Source organism: Stegostoma tigrinum, chromosome 27 (genome assembly GCF_030684315.1).
Source record: "Stegostoma tigrinum isolate sSteTig4 chromosome 27, sSteTig4.hap1, whole genome shotgun sequence".
Lineage (NCBI taxonomy): Eukaryota > Metazoa > Chordata > Chondrichthyes > Orectolobiformes > Stegostomatidae > Stegostoma > Stegostoma tigrinum.
In genome coordinates this window covers 26,888,983-26,903,736 of record NC_081380.1, presented here as the reverse complement: position 1 = coordinate 26,903,736, position 14,754 = coordinate 26,888,983, and positions in this window count along the sequence as shown.

The window sequence follows — 14,754 nt, the reverse complement described above, 5'->3', positions numbered from 1 at the left end:
CACTCTTGCCCCCCGCCCCAGCCGCTCCTCTCCTTTCTTCAATAAAGGAAGGAAGGAAAGAATTGGTGGGAGGGTTACTGCTCTATATTGTATTCTATGCTTGCTTTGAAGTAAGCAAATTCCTTTGTAATCTTTGATTCAATCTGTTTGTGCTCGTTTATAGAAAACTATACCACAAATGAAAGCTGATTGAAACATACCCAAACTAGAAACTTAATTGTACTATGAAACTGCTTCACTTTAAGAATGTTACTAAACACAGTAAATCTCTTTGAAGCGTATTCTTTTTGAAACCAAGTTTGTGTTGCTAGTGTCTTTAGTTTTGGCATGTCCTCACTTCCTATAGAATGGGAAGAGGTATCTACTCAGTTCAAATCCCTTCATTACCTGTAATCTCATCATAAACCACCCAACAAGGATGCCCTGAGAGCACATCTAGTAGATCTCTCATGTGTACTTTGGAGCATCTAATGACAGATTTGCATCTGCAATGCACGTGGCTGGTAGCATTGTGTAATCTCAAGACAAACCTCATACACATGTTTGTAAACCCAGCAAAGAGATTGGAGTAATTATACACAAAAGAAGTCTCTACATGACTGAACGCGATATATTTCGATGATGATTTCAAGTTTTATCTACAAGAATGAACAACCTCGTTAAAGGTGCTTATTGGACCTGTAAGGGTAGAATCATGCCTAGTGACACATGATGAAATTCATCTTTACAATGCACTGTGTCCATGCATGGATGAAGACCATACAAGATCCGTATTTTTAGAGCAATGACATGTCAATGAACTGTTTTGACACTTCCGGCTTATTCACCAATGTATCACTCTCTAAGAACTCAATGTCACTTGAACTATGTCACTATATTAGGGTTGTACAATGGCTGTGTGGTTAGCACTGCTGCCTCAGTGCCAGGGACAAGGGTTAATTCTTTTCTTGGGTGATTGTGCAAACTCCATATAGACATTGTCCCTGTGTCTGGGTGGGATTTCCCAGGTGCTCTGGTTTCCTCCCATGGTTAAAAGTTGTGTTGATTAGGTGGATTGGCCATGCTAAATTGCCCAGTGGGTCTAGAGAAATGGTTAAGTTGATTAGCTGTGGGAAATGCAGGGTTATAGGAATAGGATAAGGGGATGAATCTGGGTGGGATGCTCTTTGGAGGGTCAGTTAGGACTCTGGGCCAAATGACTTGCTTCCACACTGTAGGGGTTCTATTATTCTGTATCGTGCTGATCTAGATGTGCCACTGGTGTCTTGACCTGTGCTTGTTAACCTCTCAAATTTAGCAGTTTATGCCGTTGAGTTCAGTTTCATTTCAACTATGCATGCCGAAATGGATGGTGTTGCCGTGAGATCCCTTCTATGTTCAGCTCTGGCTGACATCTTTTTTGATTACTTTAAGGATCACCTCTTCAATGGAATGATGATTAACCTCTTATTCTTGCATTCTTCTGATATGCTGATGATATATTTGCAATAATTAAGTCTGCAGTTGAATCAAAGGATTCTGTTCCAGAGCTTGATAAGCTCCATCTATTGAAATCGAGCAATCAAATAAACTCCCTTCCCTTGACCTGATAGTTGAGAAAATTGCTAGTGGGTTCTCTTCTATCATTTTCCAAAAGCCTACATTCACTGGCCAATATACACATTGGGATTTCTACAGTTGAACACAGTATAAGATTAATCACAAAGGCAACCTTGTGAATAGACACAAGGTACTGATGGCTTGGGTTAAGCTTGATGCTGAGATGAGGCAAAATCGTCCTTCATCCTGCTGACTATCATGACAAAATCATTACAAAAACTTGTCAAAGTACTCAGGTCTGCCACTTTTGCCCTCGAGCAGTGCACAGCCTACCTCAGATTACCCAAGAAGAAAGTGATTCAACAGTTTAAGCAATAGGTGAAACTGGCTGTTTCATGCTTTTATTTTGCTGTAACCCCAGAAGTAGTTTTCTGCATTAACAGGATTCTGCCATCAAGCTAATTAGTAGACGTTATATGGTAGGACACCAGAAAGTACAATGGATCAGTGGGACTTTTGTGTGCATGTCCATAGAACTTTGAAGGCAGCAGGACAGGCAGTCAAGTTGGTGAAGAAACCTTTATTAGTCGAGGCATTGAATACCAGAGCAGGGAGATTATGATGGATCTGTATATAACATTAGTTGGGACATGGCTAGATAACTGTGCGCTGTTCTGGTTGCCACATTATATAAAGCACGTGTTTGCACTGCTGAGGGCTCAAGAAGAGATTCATCTGCAAGTTGGCTGGGCTGGAGTGATTCAGGAATGAAAAGATGCTGTATAGTCCAAGGTTGCTTTCCTTAGAGCGGAGATAGTTGAGGGGAAATCTGTTTGAGGTTTGCAAAAGATCTTTGGGGCATAGGCAGGGTAGTTTGGAGAAACTTCTCCCTTTCGTTGATGGGTCAATAACCAGGGGCACAGGTAAAGAACGGGAGGTTTAGAGGGATTTGTGGAAATATTTTTTCACCCAGAAGGTTTTGGGTATCTGGAACCTGCTGCCCAAAATTTGGCTTGTCCTCAAAATATTTAAAAATGATTTAGATAACACTTGAAATGCCTTAACATAAAAGGCTATGGGCTAAATGCTGAACAAATGGGATTAGAACAGATGGCTGTTTGATGATTAATATAGACACAATAAGCCAAATGGCATCTTCCTGTGGTATATATCCTGCATGACTATTTCTGTGTGTCCCAAAAGCTGCATACCTAAATATACAGGATCTTGTTTTATGTAGGCAATGGAATTTGTGTGTAGCACTTTTTTACTGGGCAGGTAATGGTGTCCTGGAAGCTGTCGATCTCTACTGCATCTTTCAACGTTCAGATGGATCAGACTCTACCTGTTTAGTCTGACCATATGATTCTTGTTCTTCTGGTATTTCCACTGCCAGTGATGGCCTAACCAATCAACACCATCCCTTCATGCTCTATATATTTTTCATGTCTGTTTCTTGTGTTCTAATCCTGGTGAGGGCAAGATGAAAAACTTCAATCATTTGTCTCCTTTTTGCAATATTTAATGCATATGCGAAAGAAAGCAGTTTAAAGGATTATGGGGAGGAGGAAGAAGTGGGACCAATTAGACAGCTCTGCCAAATGATAATAAAATGTGAGGCTGGATGAACACAGCAGGCCAAGCAGCATCTCAGGAGCACAAAAGCTGACGTTTCGGGCCTGGACCCTTCATCAGAGAGGGGGATGGGGAGAGGGAACTGGAATAAATAGAGAGAGAGGGGGAGGCGGACCGAAGATGGAGAGTAAAGAAGATAGGTGGAGAGAGTATAGGTGGGGAGGTAGGGAGGGGATAGGTCAGTCCAGGGAAGACGGACAGGTCAAGGAGATGGGATGAGGTTAGCAGGTAGATGGGGGTGCGGCATGGGGTGGGAGGAAGGGATGGGTGAGAGGAAGAACCGGTTAGGGAGGCAGAGACAGGTTGGACTGGTTTTGGGATGCAGTGGGTGGGGGGGAAGAGCTGGGCTGGTTGTGTGGTGCAGTGGGGGGAGGGGACGAACTGGGCTGGCTTAGGGATGCAGTGGGGGAAGGGGAGATTTTGAAACTGGTGAAGTCCACATTGATACCAATAGGCTGCAGGGTTCCCAGGCGGAATATGAGTTGCTGTTCCTGCAACCTTCGGGTGGCATCATTGTGGCAGTGCAGGAGGCCCATGATGGACATGTCATCTAGAGAATGGGAGGGGGAGTGGAAATGGTTTGCGACTGGGAGGTGCAGTTGTTTGTTGCGAACTGAGCGGAGGTGTTCTGCAAAGCGGTCTCCAAGCCTCCGCTTGGTTTCCCCAATGTAGAAGAAGCCGCACCGGGTACAGTGGATGCAGTATACCACATTGGCAGATGTGCAGGTGAACCTCTGCTTAATGTGGAATGTCATCTTGGGGCCTTAGATAGGGGTGAGGGAGGAGGTGTGGGGGCAAGTGTAGCATTTCCTGCGGTTACAGGGGAAGGTGCCGGGTGTGGTGGGGTTGGAGGGCAGTGTGGAGCGAACAAGGGAGTCACGGAGAGAGTGGTCTCTCCGGAAAGCAGACAGGGGTGGGGATGGAAAAATGTCTTGGGTGGTGGGGTCGGATTGTAAATGGCGAAAGTGTCGGAGGATGATGCGTTGTATCTGGAGGTTGGTAGGGTGGTGAGTGAGAACGAGGGGGATCCTCTTAGGGCGGTTGTGGCGGGGGCGGTGTGTGAGGGATGTGTTGCCGGAAATACGGGAGACGCGGTCAAGGGCGTTCTCGATCACTGTGGGGGGAAAGTTGCGGTCCTTAAAGAACTTGGACATCTGGGATGTGCGGGAGTGGAATGTCTTATCGTGGGAGCAGATGCGGCGGAGGCGGAGGAATTGGGAATAGGGGATGGAATTTTTGCAGGAGGGTGGGTGGGAGGAGGTGTATTGTAGGTACCTGTGGGAGTCGGTGGGCTTGAAATGGACATCAGTTACAAGCTGGTTGCCTGAGATGGAGACTGAGAGGCCCAGGAAGGTGAGGGATGTGCTGGAGATGGCCCAGGTGAACTGAAGGTTGGGGTGGAAGGTGTTGGTGAAGTGGATGAACTGTTCGAGCTCCTCTGGGGAGCAAGAGGCGGCGCCGATACAGTCATCAATGTACCGGAGGAAGAGGTGGGGTTTGGGGCCTGTGTAGGTGCGGAAGAGGGACTGTTCCACGTAACCTACAAAGAGGCAGGCATAGCTGGGGCTCATGCGGGTGCCCATGGCCACCCCCTTAGTCTGTAGGAAGTGGGAGGAGTCAAAAGAGAAGTTGTTGAGGGTGAGGACGAGTTCAGCTAGGCGGATGAGAGTGTCGGTGGAGGGGGACTGGTCGGGCCTGCGGGACAGGAAGAAGCGGAGGGCCTTGAGGCCATCTGCATGCGGAATGCAGGTGTATAGGGACTGGACGTACATGGTGAATATGAGGTGTTGGGGCCCAGGGAATTGGAAGTCCTGGAGGAGGTGGAGGGCATGGGTGGTGTCACGGACGTAGGTGGGGAGTTCCTGGACCAAAGGGGAGAAAATGGAGTCCAGATAGGTGGAGATGAGTTCGGTGGGGCAGGAGCAGGCTGAGACGATGGGTCGACCAGGGCAGGCAGGTTTGTGGATTTTGGGAAGAAGATAGAAACGGGCCGTGCGGGGTTGGGGAACAATGAGGTTGGAGGCTGTGGGTGGGAGGTCCCCTGAGGTGATGAGGTCGTGAATGGTGTTGGAGATGATGGTTTGGTGCTCGGGTGTGGGGTCATGATCAAGGGGGCGGTAGGAGGTGGTGTCGGAGAGTTGGCGTCTGGCCTCGGCGATGTAGAGGTCAGTGCGCCATACTACCACTGCGCCACCGTTGTCTGCGGGTTTGATGGTGTGATGTTCCCCAACCCCGCACGGCCCGCTTCTATCTCCTTCCCAAAATCCACAAACCTGCCTGCCCTGGTCGACCCATCGTCTCAGCCTGCTCCTGCCCCACCGAACTCATCTCCACCTATCTGGACTCCATTTTCTCCCCTTTGGTCCAGGAACTCCCCACCTACGTCCGTGACACCACCCACGCCCTCCACCTCCTCCAGGACTTCCAATTCCCTGGCCCCCAACACCTCATATTCACCATGGACATCCAGTCCCTATACACCTGCATTCCGCATGCAGATGGCCTCAAGGCCCTCCGCTTCTTCCTATCCCGCAGGCCCGACCAGTCCCCCTCCACCGACACTCTCATCCGCCTAGCCGAACTCGTCCTCACCCTCAACAACTTCTCTTTTGACTCTTCCCACTTCCTACAGACTAAGGGGGTGGCCATGGGCACCCGCATGGGCCCCAGCTATGCCTGCCTCTTTGTAGGTTATGTGGAACAGTCCCTCTTCCGCACTTACACAGGCCCCAAACCCCACCTCTTCCTCCGATACATTGATGACTGTATCGGTGCCGCCTCCTGCTCCCCAGAGGAGCTCGAACAGTTCATCCACTTCACCAACACCTTCCACCCCTACCTTCAGTTCACCTGGGCCATCTCCAGCACATCCCTCACCTTCCTGGACCTCTCAGTCTCCATCTCAGGCAACCAGCTTGTAACTGATGTCCATTTCAAGCCCACCGACTCCCATAGCTACCTAGAATACACTTCCTCCCACCCACCCTCCTGCAAAAATTCCATCCCCTATTCCCAATTCCTCCGCCTCCGCCGCATCTGCTCCCACGATAAGACATTCCACTCCCGCACATCCCAGATGTCCAAGTTCTTTAAGGACCGCAACTTTCCCCCCACAGTGGTCGAGAACGCCCTTGACCGCGTCTCCCGTATTTCCCGCAACACATCCCTCACACCCCGCCCCCGCCACAACCGCCCTAAGAGGATCCCCCTTGTTCTCACACACCACCCTACCAACCTCCGGATACAACGCATCATCCTCTGACACTTTCGCCATTTACAATCCGACCCCACCACCCAAGACATTTTTCCATCCCCACCCCTGTCTGCTTTCCGGAGAGACCACTCTCTCTGTGACTCCCTTGTTCGCTCCACACTGCCCTCCAACCCCACCACACCCGGCACCTTCCCCTGCAACCGCAGGAAATGCTACACTTGCCCCCACACCTCCTCCCTCAACACTATCCCAGGCCCCAAGATGACTTTCCACAATAAGCAGAGGTACACCTGCACATCTGCCAATGTGGTATACTGCATCCACTGTACCCGGTGCGGCTTCCTCTACATTGGGGAAACCAAGCGGAGGCTTGGAGACCGCTTTGCAGAACACCTCCGCTCAGTTCGCAACTAACAACTGCACCTCCCAGTCGCAAACCATTTCCACTCCCCCTCCCATTCTCTAGATGATATGTCCATCATGGGCCTCCTGCACTGCCACAATGATGCCACCCGAAGGTTGCAGGAACAGCAACTCATATTCCGCTTGGGAACCCTGCAGCCTATTGGTATCAATGTGGACTTCACCAGTTTCAAAATCTCCCCTTCCCCCACTGCATCCCTAAACCAGCCCAGTTCGTCTCCTCCCCCCACCGCACCACACAACCAACCCAGCTCTTTTCCTCCACCCACTGCATCCCAAAACCAGTCCAACCTGTCTCTGCCTCCCTAACCGGTTCTTCCTCTCACCCATCCCTTCCTCCCACCCCAAGCCGCACCCCCATCTACCTACTAACCTCATCCCACCTCCTTGACCTGTCCGTCTTCCCTGGACTGACCTATCCCCTCCCTACCTCCCCACCTATACACTCTCCACCTATCTTCTTTACTCTCCATCTTCGGTCCGCCTCCCCCTCTCTCCCTATTTATTGCAGTTCCCTCTCCCCATCCCCCTCTCTGATGAAGGGTCTAGGCCCGAAACGTCAGCTTTTGTGCTCCTGCGATGCTGCTTGGCCCGCTGTGTTCATCCAGCCTCACATTTTATTATCTTGGAATTCTCCAGCATCTGCAGTTCCCATTAGCTCTGCCAAATGGTCTCCTTTTATGCTGCATTGTTTCTTTATTCTCGTCTATTGAAGAAATATTTATTTTTGGGAAATTTGTCTTTAATCTAAGTTATATGCAATTGCCGTCAGCTTCTCATAAAGAGCACTGCTTTAACATGACTGCATGATGACAGTTTTGAAGTTTTCCTACAGAGATTCAAACTCATCCAGTTCATTTTTGATGTTGAAAATAGGACTTAAAATATACCTAAGCAGGCAAATTTGCTTTGTCTAGCTTTAGTGACTGGATGAGATTAATGGACTTCAGAATCTGTTTAATTTCATTTCCTGATTTAGAGTCCTGCTGAGTTTTGTGTTAGTATTCATTTTGAGTGAAACAACTACAGCAGCAAGTACACAGTGAATAGATTGCTGATCTTTAATTTTAGCTGATCTTTATTTTGATTTGCCTTATGGGAACACAGGCAGTGCATGATGGTATTAATCAGGGCTATTTATGCTATTTTGCAGGGTTTTTCTTTTTAATATTATAACTCACTGTGGATTTACCACTGATCATTGATATTGATTTCCGATAATGCAATTGTTTGAGTTAGGTGTGAGTGAGAGGGAGGTGGTAAAAGGTGCCAAGTATAAAAATGCCACGCCATGAAGTATTTTGCAAGGATCTACCATTGACAGTGGGCAGGCAACAAATGCCAACATTACTTCTGTGCATTTTTGAGACTGTGATTTCAGGGTATACAATATATTCAATGAATGCAGTTTATTAACCTCCTAAACAATTACAGGAGCAGTCCTAGAATGTAAGGTATTCAAGTAGATTTCATAAAGGTAAGTCTGTTCTAGTTGCTTTGTATAATTGCTGTTTTTATGTTTATGTTTACTCTTGGCTTTGTGGATTTGAGCTTTCTGCTGTTATTCACCACCACCCTAACCAATACCTTTCTTCTTTGTTCTTGATTTCTGTTGTCATTTTCATTAATGGTAAAAGTTAGAGCTGGGAATTTCTATAGTTCTGTCTGCTTTAGCCAAGGAAGATGTTTTCCAAATGCTGTTGCAATGAGGGTGGAGATATTTCACATACCGATCACTTCCCCGTGCCATTGACCCCTTCTGCATATTTGGATGTGCAATTTCAATGTCACAAGACCCACTTACAATGTTGTGCTACTTAGTGCAAGATGGCATGCAAGCATCATTTGCAATAAGGTCAATTATTCCCATTAAAATCATAGGTTTCAAATCGTGGAGTCTTTCATGTTGATGAATCCTTTTAAGCCACTGCAGGAATAACACGGCAGTTTAAAATAAAAATATGTTCTATCAAGCAATAAATACAATATGTTTGCAAAGGCAGGGAGACTCCTTAGATGAACATTTTAGCCTGAAAGAAAAGAAAGAAGCTGCACTCAGTTAATGATTGGGTTTGATCTTGTCATTAAAAAAATTGGGCCATCGATCAAGAAAATCAAGATGGCAGCAGAGTAGGACTCCTGACTGGGGTTCCAACCTCTTGTATTTCTTCTTTCTTCTTCTCTCATTTTGTTCTTTCTTTCTTTCAGTTCTTTAGCTTTTTTCTTTCTCTACTTACCTCCTGGAGGGTGCTTGGTCGTGCAGGCATCGGCAGCGATGGCAAAGACTGGAGGATTTTGACAGTCGGCCACAATGCAACTTGTGTGCCCAGCACAACTCTGGTGGTCGATGACATCACAGCTTTGTCAGTGTCCGGAGTAGGACTCACAGTGAGGTAGCTAATGTGGTGATAGTGCGCGGCAGTGGCTAGGGCCTAGTGCAAGCCCGGATGGCCGCAACAGCAAGGTGGCAGCCAAAGGCAAAACAATGGTTGGGGACAAAGTGTTACGAGCGGCGGTAATGCCTGGTGTGCCCGATGGAGGTCAGCAGCGAAGGCGGTTGGTGAGAATGGGTGAAAGCATGCCTAATGCAGGGGAGAGCGAGCTCTCTAGGCAACAGCACAGCTTGGATCAAATGCAGGCCCATGGCTTAAGAAAGAACTGTAATGTTTGACTTTTTAACTTTATTTCTTTATTTTTCTACTTTTATACTAAGCAGACTGTAGTGCTGAACTTTTTAAAAACTTATTTCTTTATTTTTCAACTTTTATAACTGTGATTTTGTGCCTAGGTACTTTGTACTTAAAATGGTATCCTGTGTGGTTACATTGTATATTTTTCACTGTACCCCATACTTGAGTACCCATAATGCATTCTTTAAAAGAGAAGGAACAAGCAGAGCTCTGGTAATGAGGATTAACATCAGAATCTGCAATTTTTGATGACAATAAAATGTCCTAATGGCAGTGGAGCATCTCAGGCAGAAAACCGAGCATCACTTTGCTGTTCCTCACCAGGCATCTTCATTAAAAACATATTACAAATTTCTTTATAATGAAGAAGTCAGCAGCATGGTGGTGCCTGTGTATAATACTTTAACTGGTCTCTTCCAGACACTGAATGTTTATTCTCAAAGCAATGCATACAAATTTTTACATTTTCTTCCTGAAATCACCAGATCTTCTCCCTTATTTGTAACCATTCTTGCAAAGTAGGGGCTTAAAGGTCAATTATGATCAGAAACTATGGCACGTCTTGAATTGATGAGGTTTACTATTGTCAATACAGGCTCAGTATTTGACCCACAGAATTGTGCTGTAGAAAGCACTTTGTCTTGTTTCTGATAACAGGTTTGAATAGCAGTCAAAGAGACTTTAAGAGACAAAATGTAGTTGTGCTATTCATTTAAACTTAAGGCTTTTTCATGGGTGATAACAGTTATTGACATGTATTCCGACGTTTCATGTATTCTACTGTTTATTGAATAGTCATTGAATGAACATTTTTAACCTTCATGAACAGAAACAACTTGATATGAATTTCTCTGCCTTCATGGTTGCAAACTCCTGAAGACAACTGTGAATCCAGTTTGTGATCCAGCTGATGCCCATCTCCACAGAAGTAATGAAGTTGGTGTGCTTTGGAACTTTGGGAGATATAAGTATACACCGCACTCTGTCTTCAATGTCATTGTTTTGAAAGGATACGACAGTACGAAAGCTTCACACTGTGGCAGCCTTCACCTCAATGAGAAACACTGCCACTGTTCAAAGTGTTTACAAGTTAACCTGCAGCAGATGGTGGAAACAGGTTTCCACTGACATTCCCAGGTAAGCTAGCATAGTTCGTACACTTGCATCTGATGATTCTGCACTAGGCACATTTAGCACTTGAGGACTGAATATAAAGGTGTGGAATACTATCTAAAGATGCTGAATGCTCAAAAGGATTTTCACCCTCACACTTTTCTTCAGTAACATTTTGGAGAGTGGCTTTAATAAGCAAGGGAGAAAGCAAGTGATTTCAAAAATTTAGCAAAATATGGAAGCAGGATAAAATTGCTAAATGTACAATACATCAATGTAACCGAAAATTCCTCAGAAGTATTCAAACAATCTAGGAACCATTATACATAAATCTCTTAAAGTTAAATACATCCATTTGCTAGAAAAAGCAGCAAACTGTGAGCAAACTCTCACCTCACGTCAGCAAGTTTGATTTGAGACCTAATTACTATCAAGTACTTGTTAAAAGTGTTGCTTTGCAAGTCTGTAAGAAAGCCTCTTTTTCTTTCTCCCTTTCTCTTTCAATCTAAATAACAGAATATCTTTAAAAGCCGAAAGAACTGCTGATGCTGTAAATTAGGAGCAAAAACAAAGTTGCTGGAAAAGCCCAGCATGTCTAGCAGCATCTGTGGAGGGAAAAAGACAGAATTAACAGTCAAAGGAGTTAATAACAAGTCTGTCCAACTGTCTTTCTCTCTCTTTGGGCTCTATCCCATTGTTTACCCCCTACCCCACCGCCTCCCTATCTTCTGCATACAAACTGACACTTTCCCAGACACCATCAGTTCTGAGGAAGAGACCCTGGACCCGAAACGTTAACTCTGTTTTCCCACTACAGATGCTCCAAGACTTGTGAGCTTTTCCAGCAACTTTGTTTTTGTTTTTGTTGTTGAAAGGAATACCTTTACCTTGTATCAGGTTATTGTCCTATAAGCTTTGGGTTAGTGCCAGACTTTTCAAATTGGAGTCAGAACTAGTTTTTGCCAGTTTCCTAGTTAATCCTGAATTATCATCTTTATTTCTTCCCCGCTTTTAAGACATGCCAACTTTCTTCAACTTGTTATGTATAATTTGCTAGGCACTCTATATATACCCCTGCAAGGTTGTCCTTTGGTTCCTTGCCTATGATTGATATTAAGCTCGCTGGCCTGTAGTTTTCATAATGCTCCCTTCTCGCTTCTGCAACACAAGACTTATGCTTTGCCTTTATTTCGTCCTCAGGTAGTATTCTTGTTAGCAATGCATCTTTTAAAAATACATAGCAGAATTTGATAGATTGTATTTGTTTTTTTTGCAAAAGCCCAGTCAATTAAGACTGGGCATGTTCTCTTTTACATTGTCCATTTCTTCCTCAGTTAAAATTTTTTAAATTGTAGGTATTTTCTCATGCCATCCTGGAAAATCCACCGCTGTACGTTATTCAGTGTTAGTGTTCAAGGTAGACCAAAGTGTCACTTAGGAAATCTGTTCTTACTTGGTGTTGCATTGTCCAAGAGTATTCAGGTGGACTGCTATTTCACTGGCTGTTTGTTCAGGGTACACAGCCCAGAAATAAATAGGTGAGGGCTGGGGAAAAGGTAGGAGAGATGGTGATAGGTGGATGCAGGTAGGAGGTTATTGTGATTGTTCCGTGGGAAGGCTGCAGCAGACAGGTGAGTAGGAAAATTTCATAGAGTCCCTGCAGTGTGGAAACAGGCCCTTTGGCCCAACAAATCCACATCAGAGCATCCCAACCACACCTACCCCCCTATAACCCACCTAATCCACACACCCCTGAACACTACGGGCAATTTAGCACGGCCAACTCACCTAGCCTGCACATCTTTGGACTGTGGGAGGAAACTGGAGCACCTGGAGGAAACCCACGCATACATGGGGAGAACGTGCAAACTCCACACTGATAGTCGCCCGAGGGTGGAATCAAACCCAGATCCCTGATACTGTGAGGCAGCAGTGATAACCACTGAGCTATCATGCTGCCCCAATGGATAGATCAGGTCGGGGAGGGCTGAACATGGGATAAGACTGGAGGTGGAGGGATTTTGAAGCTGGTGAAGTCAATGTTGGGGCCATTGGGCTGTAAGCTCCCAAGGCGAAACTTCAGGTGATTTTCCTCCAGATTATGCATGGACACACTCTAACAGCCATGGTCATTTGACCACTACTTTTGCCCATGTAGAAGACCATGTGACTGCTGACATCAGTGGCAATTGTGTTACTTCTGCTTCTGCCCACATGACCGCTCCCATGCACACACCCATTCCTGACGAAGTCTCCAACCCCACTCCTGCCTTAAAGTCTACACCCAGCCCCAGCCCCAGCCCCAACCCCAAGCCCTGCCAGGTGTACACCATCCCTCTGGACCTCCCCCTCACTGAGGCTGAATGCTCAGTCCTCAGCAAATGGCTCACTTTTATTCCCCACACATAAATGAATTCCATGCACGCCATTGATGTTGAGCTCTCTTTCTGCTGCCTCTGCCTCTGCACCTATTCCTTTGAATGGGAGTCCAACCCACCCTCTTACGACCCCTTGTCCCACCCCCAGCAAACTCCATTCTCCTGGACACCCCCTCCCAGGCTCCTACCCACCCCTCAACATCTTCATCTCAAACTGCCACCATAAGATCATTTGCTTGGATCTCTCCAACCTCTCCCCATTGGAACATGCAACCCTATGCTCCCTTCATTCCAATCCTAACCTCACTATTAGATCCCCCGACAAGGAGGCCATGGTGGTGGTGACCTCTACATCGCTGAGACCAGACGGCAACTCTCTGACATCTCCTCCTACCATCTCCTTGATCATGGCCCCACCTCTGATTACCAAGCCATCATCTCCCAGGCCATCATCAACCTCATCACTTCCGGACATCTCCCCTCCACAGCCTCCAACCTGATATTTTCCAACCCTGCAACACCCGTTTCTATCTCCTTCCCAAAGTTCATAAACCCAACTGCCCTGATCGACCCATTGTCTCTGCCTGACCCTGCTCCACTGAGCTCATCTCCTCCTACTTCAACTCCATTCTTTCATATTTGACCAAAGAATTTCCTACCTATATTTGGGACACAACCCATGCCCTCCACCTTTTCCAATACTTTCAATTCCTCAGCCCCCAACACCTCATCTTCATCATGGATGTAAAGTCCCTGTATACCTGCTGTACTTTTTCAAGCTCACACCTATAGACTTCCAGCATATGCAGTCGTTGTTGTCTTCAAGAATATATGTGCTCCTGTCACTGCCACTTACAACTGTAACTGATCAAAACAATTACATTTTCTCCATCACATACTTTTTTAACTTAAATATAAACTTCTGAACACCACCTCTGTTTGACCTGGTGATCTATTCAAAATTTTAGTAGCTTTTCTCCTGAATATTATTTTTCTAATCACTATGTTGCATTTAAGCATCAGGTTGCTTCACATCAAACCAAAGTTGGTCCACTTGAAGAAAAGATAATGTTGACCTTTGGTTCAAGGAACCCTCAAAGGGAATAGTTATAATTTTACATTGACCTTTATAGGTTTTGGAGGGAAGGGTGACAGTCAAAACCAATTGGGTTTATTAAAGTAAATCAGTTAAAAACAAAAACGCTAATTCGGTTTGCAGTTACTTAATGCATTTGACGAACATTTATGGTGGTACAAACTCTATTATTAAGAGTGAAAAGTGGTTAATTTATCATAAAACCAGAAGATATATGAACAGAAGGCCCGTCAGCCTACAGGGTTTGCTCTGCAATTCAATAACATCATAGCCGATCTGATAATCCTCAGCTCCACTTTTCTGCCTTTTCCTCATAACTTGATTTCCCTACCGACTTAAAAAAAATCTATCCGCTTTTGAATATAATTACCCAGCCTCTATGGCAAAGAACTCCACAGAGCCACCACCCTTTGAGGTAAGAAATTTCTCCTCATCTTGGTTTAAAGTGGGTAAACCTTTATTCTGAGATTGTGGTCTCTAGTTCTTCACTTTCCCACAAGGGCAAACAAACTTTCCACAACCACCCTGTCCAGCCCCTAAGAACATTGTATGTTTTAATAAGGTGGCCTTCCATTCTTCAATGAGTACGGGCCCAACTTACTCATAGGATAGTACCCCATACCTTGTATCAACCTATTGAACTTTCTCTGGACTGTCTCCAAAACT